General features: G+C 41.3%; 1 protein-coding gene across 2 annotated transcripts in view; it reads right to left on the reverse strand.

Moving 5' to 3' along the window:
* The window catches only part of PCNX2 (pecanex 2), a 311392-nt gene that overhangs the window by 183528 nt on the left and 115207 nt on the right, over positions 1–12657 (reverse strand). The gene's annotated exons all lie outside the window — the stretch shown is intronic.

The following is a 12657-nucleotide window of genomic DNA, read 5'->3' on the forward strand; positions in this document are numbered from 1 at the left end:
ATTCCCACCAGTGGACAGGCAAGCACCTGATGGTTCCTGGAAATCTTGCCTGTGAATGTACCAGCATTGATTTTGAGGGGGCATTTCAAAGAAATTGTACACATCTATAAGAATATATTAACTTCATCTTTAATGAAATTAAGTACAGGATTTTTATAAGATGGAACATTAATCACATGTTGCTACTTTTGAATTCAATACAATACTTAATAACAACTATAGAGATTATATCTATTAATATTTATTTAATCAATGGTTTAAAAGGGAGGGAGTGCATGTGAACTCAGTCACTTCAGTCATGCCCAATTCTTTGTGACCCTATGGACTGTAGCACAACAGTCTCCTGTCCATGGGATTCTGCAAGCAAGAATACTGGAGTGGGTTGCCAAGATCCTCCTCCAGGGGATCTTCCCGACCCAGGGATTAAATCTGCGTCTCCTGTGGATGTGTCAATATGGCATAAGAAACCAAATCAACTAGTGGACTGAGCCTCAGTGAAGAGAAAAATGGCTCGAAAGGAAAACAGCAAGATACTTCACAATTAATTGGATTATCAGCCCAGATGCCAACAACTGAGGCACTGCACCCAGGGCAAAGAGGAGATGCAGGGAATATGTGTTCCCATTGTGAGCAGCACGGTGATCTGGGACTGAGGTCTCCTTCCTTATAGAAGCATCATGTCTTTTACACAAGGAAGGAAACCTCTGTATATTCAGCCTTTTCAGCCTCCAAGAGAATCTGCTGATGGCTTCCAAAAGCTGGACCGAGGAAAGGACTCCAAGACTGCTCCCTTAAGATTTTGATCCCTTAACTCACCGAGTGCCTTATTTGATAAGGACAAATTGTTCATTTTGCTTAAAATCAAAAATACAAGTGACTGAGTCAAGTGTGCTCAGATTATACTTGTAACTACTCAGATGGGCTGAAGGGGTTAATGTTATACCAGGTACAGAGAAGGGTTTCAGTTTCACAGGTCTCTCCCTCCTAGACATTAAAATGCATTCCTTCTGTCTCCGCCCCAGCCAAGGTCCAGCACCTGGAGAGCAGCATCTAGAAGGAACTGAAGGCACCCAGCCTCTCAGGGGCTGCAGAGCTGTAGCGGAGCAGTCAGGAGGCAAGGCAGGCCACTGACCCACCTCCAGGTGTCCAGTCTCCACCAAGGGCTCCTCCAAGCTCTCAGACCAGTGTTTTCAGGGCTGGCACAGGGCGTCTCTGGGGTCCTGAAGGCTCCAGGGCTTCACCTGTTATTTTCCTGATTCTTCCCATCAAGTTTGCCAAAGAATTCCAGAGCAGTGAGAAAAGCATTCTCTGCCTTCCTCTTCTCTTCCCTTTGGAGTCAGCAAAGTGCCCTCTCACTCCCCTTTTCCCATGCCCAGGGACAGGGGTCCTTCCTTCTTTTTTGGGCTGACCCGCTCTTCATGCCCATGAAGTCTTCCTCTTAGTCCACACACACCCCTGACATGGAGGACAGACACCCTATCTTTTTAAGATTTATTTATTTAATTGGAGGCTAATTAGTTTACAATATTGTAGTGGTTTTTGCCATACATTGACATGAATCCGCCATGGGTATACATGTGTTCCCCATCCTGAACCCCTTCCCACCTTCTTCCCCATCCCATCCCTCAGGGTCATCCCAGTGCACTGGCCCTGAGCACCCTGTCTCATGCATCAAACCTGGACTGACAATCTATTTCACATATGGTAATATACATGTTTCAATGCTATTCTCTCAAATCATCCCATCCTTGCCTTCTCCCACAGAATCCAAAAGTCTTTTCTTTAGATCTGTGTCTATTTTGCTGTCTCACATATAGGGTCATTGTTACCATCTTTCTAAATTACATATATATGCATTAATATACTGTATTGGTGTTTTGCTTTCTGACTTACTTCAGTCTGTATAATAGGCTCCAGTTTCATCCACCTCATTAGAACTGATTCAAATGCATTCTTTTTAATAGCTGAGTAATATTCCATTGTGTATATGTACCACAGCTCTCTTATCCATTCGTCTGCTGATCTACATCTAGGTTGCTTCCATGTCCTGGCTATTATGAACAGTGCTGCAATGACATTGGGGTACACGTGTCTCTTTCAATTCTGGTTTCCTCAGTGTGTATGCCCAGCAGTGGGATTGCTGGGTTGTATGGCAGTTCTGTTTCCAGTTTTTTAAGGAATCTCCACACTGTTCTCCATAGTGGCTCTACTACTTTGCATTCCCACCAACAGTGTAAGGGGGTTCCCTTTCCTCCACACCCTCTCCAGCATTTATTGCTTGTAGGCTTTTTGATGGCAGCCATTCTGACCAGCATGAGATGGTACCTCATTGTGGTTTTGATTTGCATTGCTCTGACCATGAGTGATGCTGAGCATCTTTTCATGTGTTTGTTAGCCATCTGTATGTCTTCTTTGGAGAAATGTCTGTTTAGTTCTTTGGCCCATTTTTTGATTGGGTCATTTATTTTTCTGGAATTGAGCTGCAGGAGTTGCTTATATGTTTTTGAGATTAATTCTTTGTTAGTTGCTTCATTTGCTATTTTTTTCTCCCATTCTGAAGGCTGTCTTTTTGCCTTGCTTATAGTTTCCTTCGTTGTGCAAAAGCTTTTAAGCTTAATTAGGTCCCATTTGTTTATTTTTGCTTTTATTTCCATTACTCTGGGAGGTGGGTCATAGAGGATCCTGTGTGATTTATGTCAGAGTGTTTTGCCTATGTTTTCCTCTAGAAGTTTTATAGTTTCTGGTCCTACATTTAGATCTTTAATCCATTTTGAGTTTATTTTTGTGTATGGTGTTAGAAAGTGTTCTAGTTTCATTCTTTTACAGGTGGTTGACCAGTTTTCTCAGCACCACTTATTAAAGAGATTGTCTTTTCTCCATTGTATATTCTCGCCTCCTTTGTCAAAGATAAGGTGTCCATAGGTGCATAGATTTATCTCTGGGCTTTCTATTTTGTTCCATTGATCTATATTTCTGTCTTTGTGCCAGTACCATACTGTCTTGATGACTGTAGCTTTGTAGTATAGCCTGAAGTCAGGCAGGTTGATTCCTCCAATTCCCTTCTTTCTCAAGACTGCTTTGGCTACTTGAGGTTTTTTGTATTTCCATAAAAATTGTGAAATTATTTGTTCTAGTTCTCTGAAAAATACTGTTGGTAGCTTGATAGGGTTTGCATTGAATCTATAGATTGCTTTAGGTAGTATACTCATTTTCACTATATTGATTCTTCCGATCCATGAACATGGTATATTTCTCCATCTATTTGTGTCATCTTTGATTTCTTTAATCAGTGTTTATAGTTTTCTATATATAGGTCTTCTGTTTCATTAGGTAGATTTATTTCTAAGTATTTTATTCTTTGTGTTGCAATAGTGAATGGAATTGTTTCCTTAATTTCTCTTTCTGTTTTCTCTTTGTTAGTGTATAGGAATGCAAGGGATTTCTGTGTGTTAATTTTATATCCTGCAACTTGACTATATTCACTGATTAGCTCTAGTAATTTTCTAGTGGTGTCTTTAGGGTTTTCTATGTAGAGGATCATATCATCTGCAAACAGTGAGAGTTTTACTTCTTCTTTTCCAATCTGGATTCCTTTTATTTCTTTGTCTTCTCTGATTGCTGTGGCTAAAACTTCCAAAACTATGTTGAATAGTAGTGGTGAGAGTGGGCACCCTTGTCTTGTTCCTGACTTTAGGGGAAAAGCTTTCAATTTTTCACCATTGAGGATAATGTTTGCTGTGGGTTTATCATATATGGCTTTTATTATGTTGAAGTATGTTTCTTCTATGCCTGCTTTATGGAGGCTTTTTATCATAAATGAATGTTGAATTTTGTCAAAGGCTTTCTCTGCATCTATTGAGATAATCATACGGTTTTTATCTTTCAATTTGTTAATGTGGTGTATCACATTGATTGATTTGCAAATATTGATGAATCCTTGCATCCCTGGGAGAAAGCCCACTTGGTCATGATGTATGATCTTTTCAATATGTTGTTGGATTCTGTTTGCTAGAATTTTGTTAAGGACTTTTGCATCTATGTTCATCAGTGATACTGGTCTGTAGTTTGTTTTTTTTTTTCATTGGTCCCTACTGCCCTGCCTGGTTGAATGGCATCCCTGACTCAATGGACATGAGTTTGAGCAGACTCAGGGCTATAGTGAAGGACAGGGAAGCCTGGTATGCTGCAGTTCATGGGGCTGCAAAGAGTCTGATATGACTTAGCAACTGAACAAAAACTGCCCTGCCTATAAAGATGCTGAGGTTGCTGACATTTTTATGAAACTAACATGATATTGTAAACCAACTAGCTGTCAATAAAGTAGCTGTTCAACTAGCTGTCAATAAAGCAAAATAAAAATGCAAAGGTTCCCCCCCTCAGTTACCCTGCAAAGCCAGGGTGCTCGCTCCTCTCCTCCAGTGCCCCCGTTAGCCTTATAGGAGGCTCCTGACCTGCCACTGCTTCTGTCACGTGGGGCATGTCCTCACAGCACAGGCTTCAAGGTGAGCCAACATGGATTTGAACCCTAGTCCTGCCAGGGATGAGCTGTGTGGTCTTGGTTAAGTTACTTTACATCTCTGAACACTGTGTTAGCTTGCTGTTCTTCAGAAAATAACACATACACAAGGGTTGCTGCAAGGGTACTTTTCTATACACCTGGCCATTTTTACAAGTTGTTGGTTATGAGAGGTTCAGTGCAGCCTCTACTTGGTGACTGGTACCCAGTGCTCTGTGCCAGACTGTCCTGGGCTGTTTCCTCTCCTTCTATCCACAGTCAGCTGGTCCTAATGTGTTATCGATGCACCTTGCAACACACCCCCAATTGGTCCTTTCCTTTCATTGCATCCAACTGAGTCAGCTGTCCATTGCCTCATTCCAGGGCTATTGTTAACCACTTCATAATGGGAAGATCTAACGATGGTCTCCACATCCCTCCCCACAACACTCCTACTCCATTGACCCCATGATTCATCCCCCTTGTAATAAAAGAGTGGACCTCTTCCCATAAAATGCAAATCAGTCACATGATTGCCCTCAATCAGTATTTTTCAGAGATTCCTATTGCCTACCAAAATAATCTATTCCACAGGAAGCTAATAAGCCAACTAGGATCTGGCCCAAGCTCAACTCTTCAGCCTCCCTCCACACATTTAGGAGAGTCACAGAAGCAAAACCATAAAGATATGTTGCCTCCTGCCCCTACCACCCCACCTTCATGTACAACATTTCATCTGCCCAGAGAGCTCTTCCACAAGGAACCAAGTTCATACCCCTCTGCCTGGTGAACTCCTATCCATGCTTCAGTGCCCAGTATAAAAAGTCCCACCTCGTTGGTGCAATCTCCCTGACTTCCCAGACAAATAGAAGCTTTCCCCTTGCATCAGAACCATCTTTAATACACATCTACATCAGTTTTTAAGATATCTTAGTCCTGTTACTCGTGGGCATGGGTAGGACTTGCCCTCTCAGGATTCCCTGGGAAGGGGTAGTTTGCATCTCCCTTGACCTGTACTTGGCACCAGTGTTACCACATCAACCCATCCTTGAGAGAATGACTACACAATTACAGTTTTAATGATTACATTCATCCCTCTTCTATGACCCCTGTGAAAAAAAATGTTTCAACAAGGAAAGAGGGTGGGGCTGGGAGTGAGTGGGAGGGAGGCTCAATAAGGAGGGAATATATGTATATTTAAAGCTGATTCATATTGTTGTTCAGCAGAAAGTAGCACTACACTGTAAAGCAAATATCCTCCAATTAAAAAAAAGAAAAAGAAATATTCTTGTGCAGTTCACTACCTTCAATATCACCTTGGCAGAAAGGATTTCAATAATAAACATATACAAAACATTGTATTGATTTTAAAAAAAGAAAGAAAGAAAGAAAAGAAGGTGAAGAAAATAGATAGCTTAGATCAAATGTGGGCCAGGCAGTGAAATGCCACAGAAATGAGAGACTATCAGAGCAAAGATATCTCATGACCTTAAAACTAATTTTTTTCATTCCAACCACACGCCCAGTGACAGACAATTTATTCTGGAACTTGGGAGTTTCAGTCTCTCTTGAAGGTTCATTCACCCAACATTCACTGGCCACCTTCCAGGTGCCAGGCACCAAGGAGCACAACTCTGCGGAGAACAGCACAGGTGTCGCGGGAGGGAAGAGTATGATTAATTGTGATGAGGAGTGACAGGCAATGGACAGGGAAGTGCCTGGTGCTGGGTGCTCACTGGGCAGAAAGCAGAGGTTCCAATGAGTCCAGAGAGTGGCATTTAAATGGAGCCTCACACAGAAGAAATGTGGAGAATACCGTCCTTCCCCTGCAGTGGCTTCTGGGAGGACCAAGCTGGGCTCTGGGGGCACTGGGGGTGCATGGAGCTGACCCCTGCCATCCTTACCTATACTCTTGCTCTCCCTGCTCTGGACACCCACCTGCACCTTCTCCTCTTTCATCTCATACTTGGTCGTTACAAAAACATGGACAAAAAGTTTTCCAAAAGAGAGAAACCTGCTAAATGCCATTTCTTCCCTCTTATTTCTCTGTGCTTGCCTCTTTGCACGTTTAATTCACAATTTCGTGAAGGCAGAGGGCTTCCTTTCAAATGCAGCCCATTAAGAATGCAAAAAGGAAAAAATCACTATGAGAAGGATTTAGTAACCATGACCATGAAAATAACAGTCCCTGAAAGGAATGAGGAGAAACAAGTCAGGGGAATATATGTCAGCACAAGTGGATTCCAGGCTCATCACTTCATGGAATGAATGATTCTGTGGAAGGGACTTAGCGGTTCAGCTTCTGCTTCTGAAAAAGGTGACAATGACATCCTGAAATACCGCTGCAATGCCTTAATGATATTTGAAATGGCCTTCCATGCTGCAAAGTAGTATGCTGATGTTAGTTTTTTATTAATTGGAAAAGAAAGAGCACCCATGATGGATGGTCTTTGCAGACAATAATTTAAAGTGAAACTAAATATACTTAAATAATTAAGTTTACCTACTTTTATTCACCCAATACCCTTATCTAATTCTTCTCTCATTTACTCTCTACTTAATTAGATCTCTGCAGTGCAAACGTGAAAGGACAGCTCCTAGTACTGAGGGACTCTCCCTCTTTAGCTACTAAACTAGCAGTTGGTAGGCAAGAGAACAGGAGGCAAAAGTATCTAATGGGAAACAGTGGAGTTAGAGGGGAGGGACATTGCCCCCATTCCTTCTGCTTCTTAGCATTTATCTCAGCTTGTCACTACAGGTCTGTATAAAGATCATTTGATTAATCTGTGATCCCTCCACTGGGTCGAGCCCATTGACAGCAGAGACTCATGCTTTACTCCAGTGTTTTCTGAACACTCTGTGCAGGGTCCAGGCCGTGAAAGGCCCTTAGTAAATATGTATGGTACCAATGCCCTGGATTTGAGCAACTTCGTTATTCTGTGATGCAGACCTAAGAAGGGAACTGCCCGGATCATTTTATTTAGGTATCTACAAGAACACAGAAGGTTGGTTTTTCCCAGTGCAGAGCAGTAGTTAAAAGCATGGGCTCTGGTGCACGACTGCCGGTTCCCTCTCAACTCTGCCGATTATTAGCACAAAGATACTGGACAACCTTTTAAGCCTCAGTTTCCTTTTGGGTGCTGCTAGTGGTAAAGACTTTTCCTGGTGGCTCCGATGGTAAAGAATCTGCCTGCAATGCAGGAGACCTGGGTTCGATCCCTGGATCAGGGAGATCCCCTGGAGAAGGGAATGGCAACCCGCTCCAGTATTCTTGCCTGGAGAATTCCATGGACAGAGGAACCTGGTGGGCAAAGAAGCCACCTGCCAATGCAGAAGACATAAGAGATAGGATCATTTGTTAGATGAATGAACAGCTCTGTGGCCACAGGGACAGGACAGAAGGGACAATATTTCCTTTAACAATGTAAAAATGAGATGACGCTAGAGTGGCACACTTATTCTTCCAAGAAGCAGAGTGAGATGAAGGTTGGCAAGGAGTTCAAATTCCAGGTGTGGCTGTGCGTGTTTTCTACCCCAAACTCAGATCCTCACGCAACTCTTCCCAGAAAGAACCTGGGCTCCCCTGAGCTTGGGCAGACTGCAAAAAGGCAGACCACCTGGATCTCCCTAGGCTTTCTACTGGCAGCACCCTCAAGCTCCAAGTTCTCCGCCTTGTTCATTTTTTCAACAGATGCAGTTATATCATATATAAAATAGGAGGCAAATTTCTCAGGAAATCATGGCTAGAAAGACTATTTGGATATGCACGAGTTCTATTTTCATGTTTAGAATGCCAACATTTGCAAAACCATGCCATCTTCAGGAAAGATTATTTTTAATTTGGAAGAGGTCTTCTTAAGTGAGAATATCATCCCTTCAAATTATAAATCAAATAATAAAATAGAATGGAAGAGACTCACTCAAAGTGACAAGATCGGGACCAAGCCCCTACTTCAGTGCACTGTATCTTACACCACCCTAAACACTTCTACAGCCAACTGTGCAAAGCACGTGGACATCTCATGACTTCCCATTTCAAAAGGCTGGGTACCACTATAATTGATAGAAATTCCCAGCTTTTGAGGTTGTTTCATTATTGTATCTCTGCCATTCAAGAGTGTTGGACATCTTTTTAGATAACTGCCTGTTTTAGGGTTTGTTATAACACATGGTAGGGTGATAGCCTAAAGGAAGAAGTTATTTGAGAGGGGCTCAGAGGCAGATTTCTAGAGGCCTGACTAAACAGCTTGGTCGCAAAGGAATGAACTTGGGAAGAGCATATTCCAAGTCATGCAAGGGTATAATTCTTCAAGGCTATATAAACCTGCATTCAAGCATGGCCTGGGTATGCTACAGAATGTATATGGCTAGGTTAATTCTAAAGGTACCACTCTAACTCACAGACTTAGAGAATGAATTTATGGTTACCAGGGGCAAAGGATGGGGGAAAGGGATAGATTGGGAGTTCGGGATTGACATGTACACACTGCTATATTTAACATGAATAACCAACAAGGACCTACTGGATAGCACAAGAAACTGCTCAGTGTTATGTGGCGGCAAAGATAGAAGGGGAGTCTGGGGGAGAATGGATACATGTATATGTATGGCTGAGCTCCTTTGCTGTCCAAATGAAACTATCACAAAAGTTGTTATACTCCAATATAAAATAAGAAGTTTAAAATAAAAAAAATAAAAATAAAAAAGATTTTAAAAGGTACCACTCTCAAACATATATGAAGTTCACAGGAAGAATTAAGCATGCAGAAAATACACTGAAGGGAAATAACCTTTATGGTTTATCAACCCCAAACTTTCTGCACTGGGAAAAGAGACAGCTGGGGGCCACTGACTCTGAAGATAAAAGTAAAGGAAATAATCTTTGACATCAGCAAGGGAATCTGGATGTAATTTAAGGAAAAACTTCCTGACATTGATGACTCAATAAAGTACAATTAGGGAAACATTAGCATTTCCTTTTCCCAATTATTTTAAAACACAGATATTTTCCATGGAGAGTTAAGAGGCAAGCTTGCCTGAGAAAGAAGGAAGAAGAAACCTGCTGAAAATGTCTCTTCTTATGCTTTCACTGCATAGGAAAATACTGCTTTAACAGCTCTGAAATTTAACACACACACAACTAAATAAACTGAGAACAAGAAGGAACTATTCAGGATCATTTTACATAATTGAGATTTGTGGTGGAGGGAACACAGCAAGATAAAATGGCTTTGTCCATTTCTTCCATTCCTTTCTCCTTAATCTGACAGTCCTCCTCCAGGCTGCTCAGTCCCGAGTCAGCGCACCGACCACTCCCTCCAGGGCCTTGGCTTGCCTCCCTGTCCAGGCTCTTTGGGCAGGTCTGCCCTGCCCAGGTGGGAACCCTGTAAAAGACTAACTGTGGGATGGATGGGGCCTTCCACAGACTCAGGAGCAGCTAAAGAGCCAAACTTCTAGCAGGAGTTGAGCCTGTCAAGTTCAGAAATATAGTAAAAAAAAAAAAAAAATGCATTTGAGGATGTTCATATTTTTTAATTTTTAAAATGTATTTTAATAAATAAATTATTTATTTGGCCACACCACGCAGCATGTGGGATCTTAGTTTCCCAAACTAGGGATTGAACCCCTGTCTCCTGCAGTAGAAGCAGGGAGTCTTACCCACTGGATCACTAGGGAAGTCCCAGGATATTTTAATTTTAATTTTGGGATAGAGGAGAAAACATTGGCACTTGAGGAAGATCAGAACCACAGACCTGAAGAAGGATTTTGAAAGAAAATGATCAAATGCACTGGGTATTTTATCTGAAAGGTTTAGTTCATTGCTCAAATAGTCTTATTTCTACAAAGAGAAGTGAAAAGGAACAGAGGAGATGCTGACTGACATTTTTAGTGGATTTTTTAAAATATAGTAAAACACCCGACATTTATATATTTTAAATGTACATGTATGTCTTGAATTTTATATAACTATATAAAACTTATTTTACTCACACACATATATACACAAATATACACAGACACACAAATACACACACCACATATACACACACATATATATACACACACAAATACATATATTTTGAGGGACAGAGATAAGATTTTAAACCTATTATGCACTGATATGAAGTGTATATTACATGACAGCTTGCTTCAAAAATCAATGTCCCTAATTTGCTTTGAGAGGAGTCTCATGGGCCCCTGAATTGGGAATGATATGGATTGATGACTGCTGGCTTCATAAAACTCCCACAGGTTTTGAAATATTTTTATGAGGTAGAAATAAAACTGTCTAATAGTCCTACAATTCTGTGTTAGATTTCATATGCATTTGGGAATTCTTTTGATGAAAACGCATAAGGAAGTTCAGCTTTGTATGAAAGTACCTCTCTAAAGAGAATCCTAGTTTCAGCATTTTTTTCCTGCAAAATCTGAGACATCTCTATGATGGAATTTACAGGGCAAACAGAGTTTGGTCATAAAGAGAAGCAAATGGACCAGATTTCACTTTGCTATGCCCTTCATATCAGATTCACACACTCGTTTTAAGGGAAAAGCAATAGATTTTTCTTAGCCCATTAAACATCAGGGCATTTCTGAATCCAGGTTTTCATATATCCTAAAATAAGACCTAGATCATATCACTTTGATATAAGTCCTATTGCTAGGACTATTTTGACATGAATCTTATATTGAAATAAAAGAAACTCTGTGCCCCTGAAGTTCCAGAAAGCTCAGATTCTGTTTATATCTCACGGCCATGGGTCACCATGCGACTGGCGGGCACTTCTGAGTGTGCACTGGGCATCTCCAAAGCCCCCGAGCACATTCCGAAAAGCTCATCCCACAGCAGCCCCTGTTGACAGCCCTGATGGTCCCAGAACACCCAGGGGGCAGCCCCAGGGCCTAACAATGAGCTTAATTCATAACAGCCAGTCAATACGTGTTCAGTAAGTAAATAAATGATCACAGTAACAAATACTATGAGTAAGACTTCACTGTCTCCTTAAAGGTTTTCCTTATTTCATACCTTTTTTCATTTCAGTGAAAAAACAGCATGTGTTTATAATTCAAGACTATTTTAATGGGGCTTTCCTGCTAGTCTAATGGTTAGGAATCAGCATTTCCACTGCAGGGGGCCTGGCTTCAATCACTTGGGAAAATAAGATCCCACAAGCCACACGGTGTGGTCAAAAAAAGCCAATATGGCCTTTAAGAATAGGTACTGGGGGAAAATGAGCTCATTCGCTAACAAGAAAGGCTGACAGGTACTACCCAACACAGATAAATGTAGATAAATAAGAACACATACACACACGGACTTTCTGGAAAATACTGACTGGCAGCTCAGTGGTAAAGAATCCACCTGCCAATGCAGGAGATGTGGGCGATACGGATTTGATCCCTGGATTGGGAAGATACCCTGGGCAAGGCAATGGCAACCCACTCCAGCATTCTTGCCTGGAAAATCCCATGGATGGAGGAGCCTGGAAGGCTACAGTCCATGAAGTTCCAAAGAGTCAGACATGATTTAGTGAATAAACAAACAAACAAAACCACCCAACATAGATAAATATAGATAAATAAGCACACAAACACACATACACACAAACTTTCTGGAAAATACTGCCATTTACCTTCCTTCTCATAGCCCTCTTTTCTGTCATCTGCATTTATTCAATCCAAAAGTTTATAGAGTATCTTTTAAGCAACAGTGGACTTTTTATAGAATATGAAAAGAAACATGTATAAACCATAGTCATGACCTTTAGGACAAAGGTCAAACTAGGGGTGAAGAAAAGTACTTAGGGACAGCATCAACGAAAATAGAACTTATGTATCAAGAGCTTGACTAGCCACGTGACATACACTGTCACGCTCAGACTGTAGCCCCTTTAAAGGCAAGGATCACATTTCAAACATGAGGAAACAGAGGTTTCTACTGTACTAGTTATTGTGGGAGTATCTGCATTTCCCACAGAACCAATTATATTCAGAATAGATAAGAATCGACATGAACACCAAAAGGACAATATTGCCCACAGAATTTTGGAAGAGAGAAAGATAGACTCCCACTGGCATGGCCAGGACTAGTATAGTTTTCCATCTCTACTGGGAACACCACTGCTCACAGCACAGCCTGGAATTCTTTTCCACGCCTTCCC

The sequence above is a fragment of the Bos indicus genome, chromosome 28 (genome assembly GCF_029378745.1).
Source record: "Bos indicus isolate NIAB-ARS_2022 breed Sahiwal x Tharparkar chromosome 28, NIAB-ARS_B.indTharparkar_mat_pri_1.0, whole genome shotgun sequence".
Lineage (NCBI taxonomy): Eukaryota > Metazoa > Chordata > Mammalia > Artiodactyla > Bovidae > Bos > Bos indicus.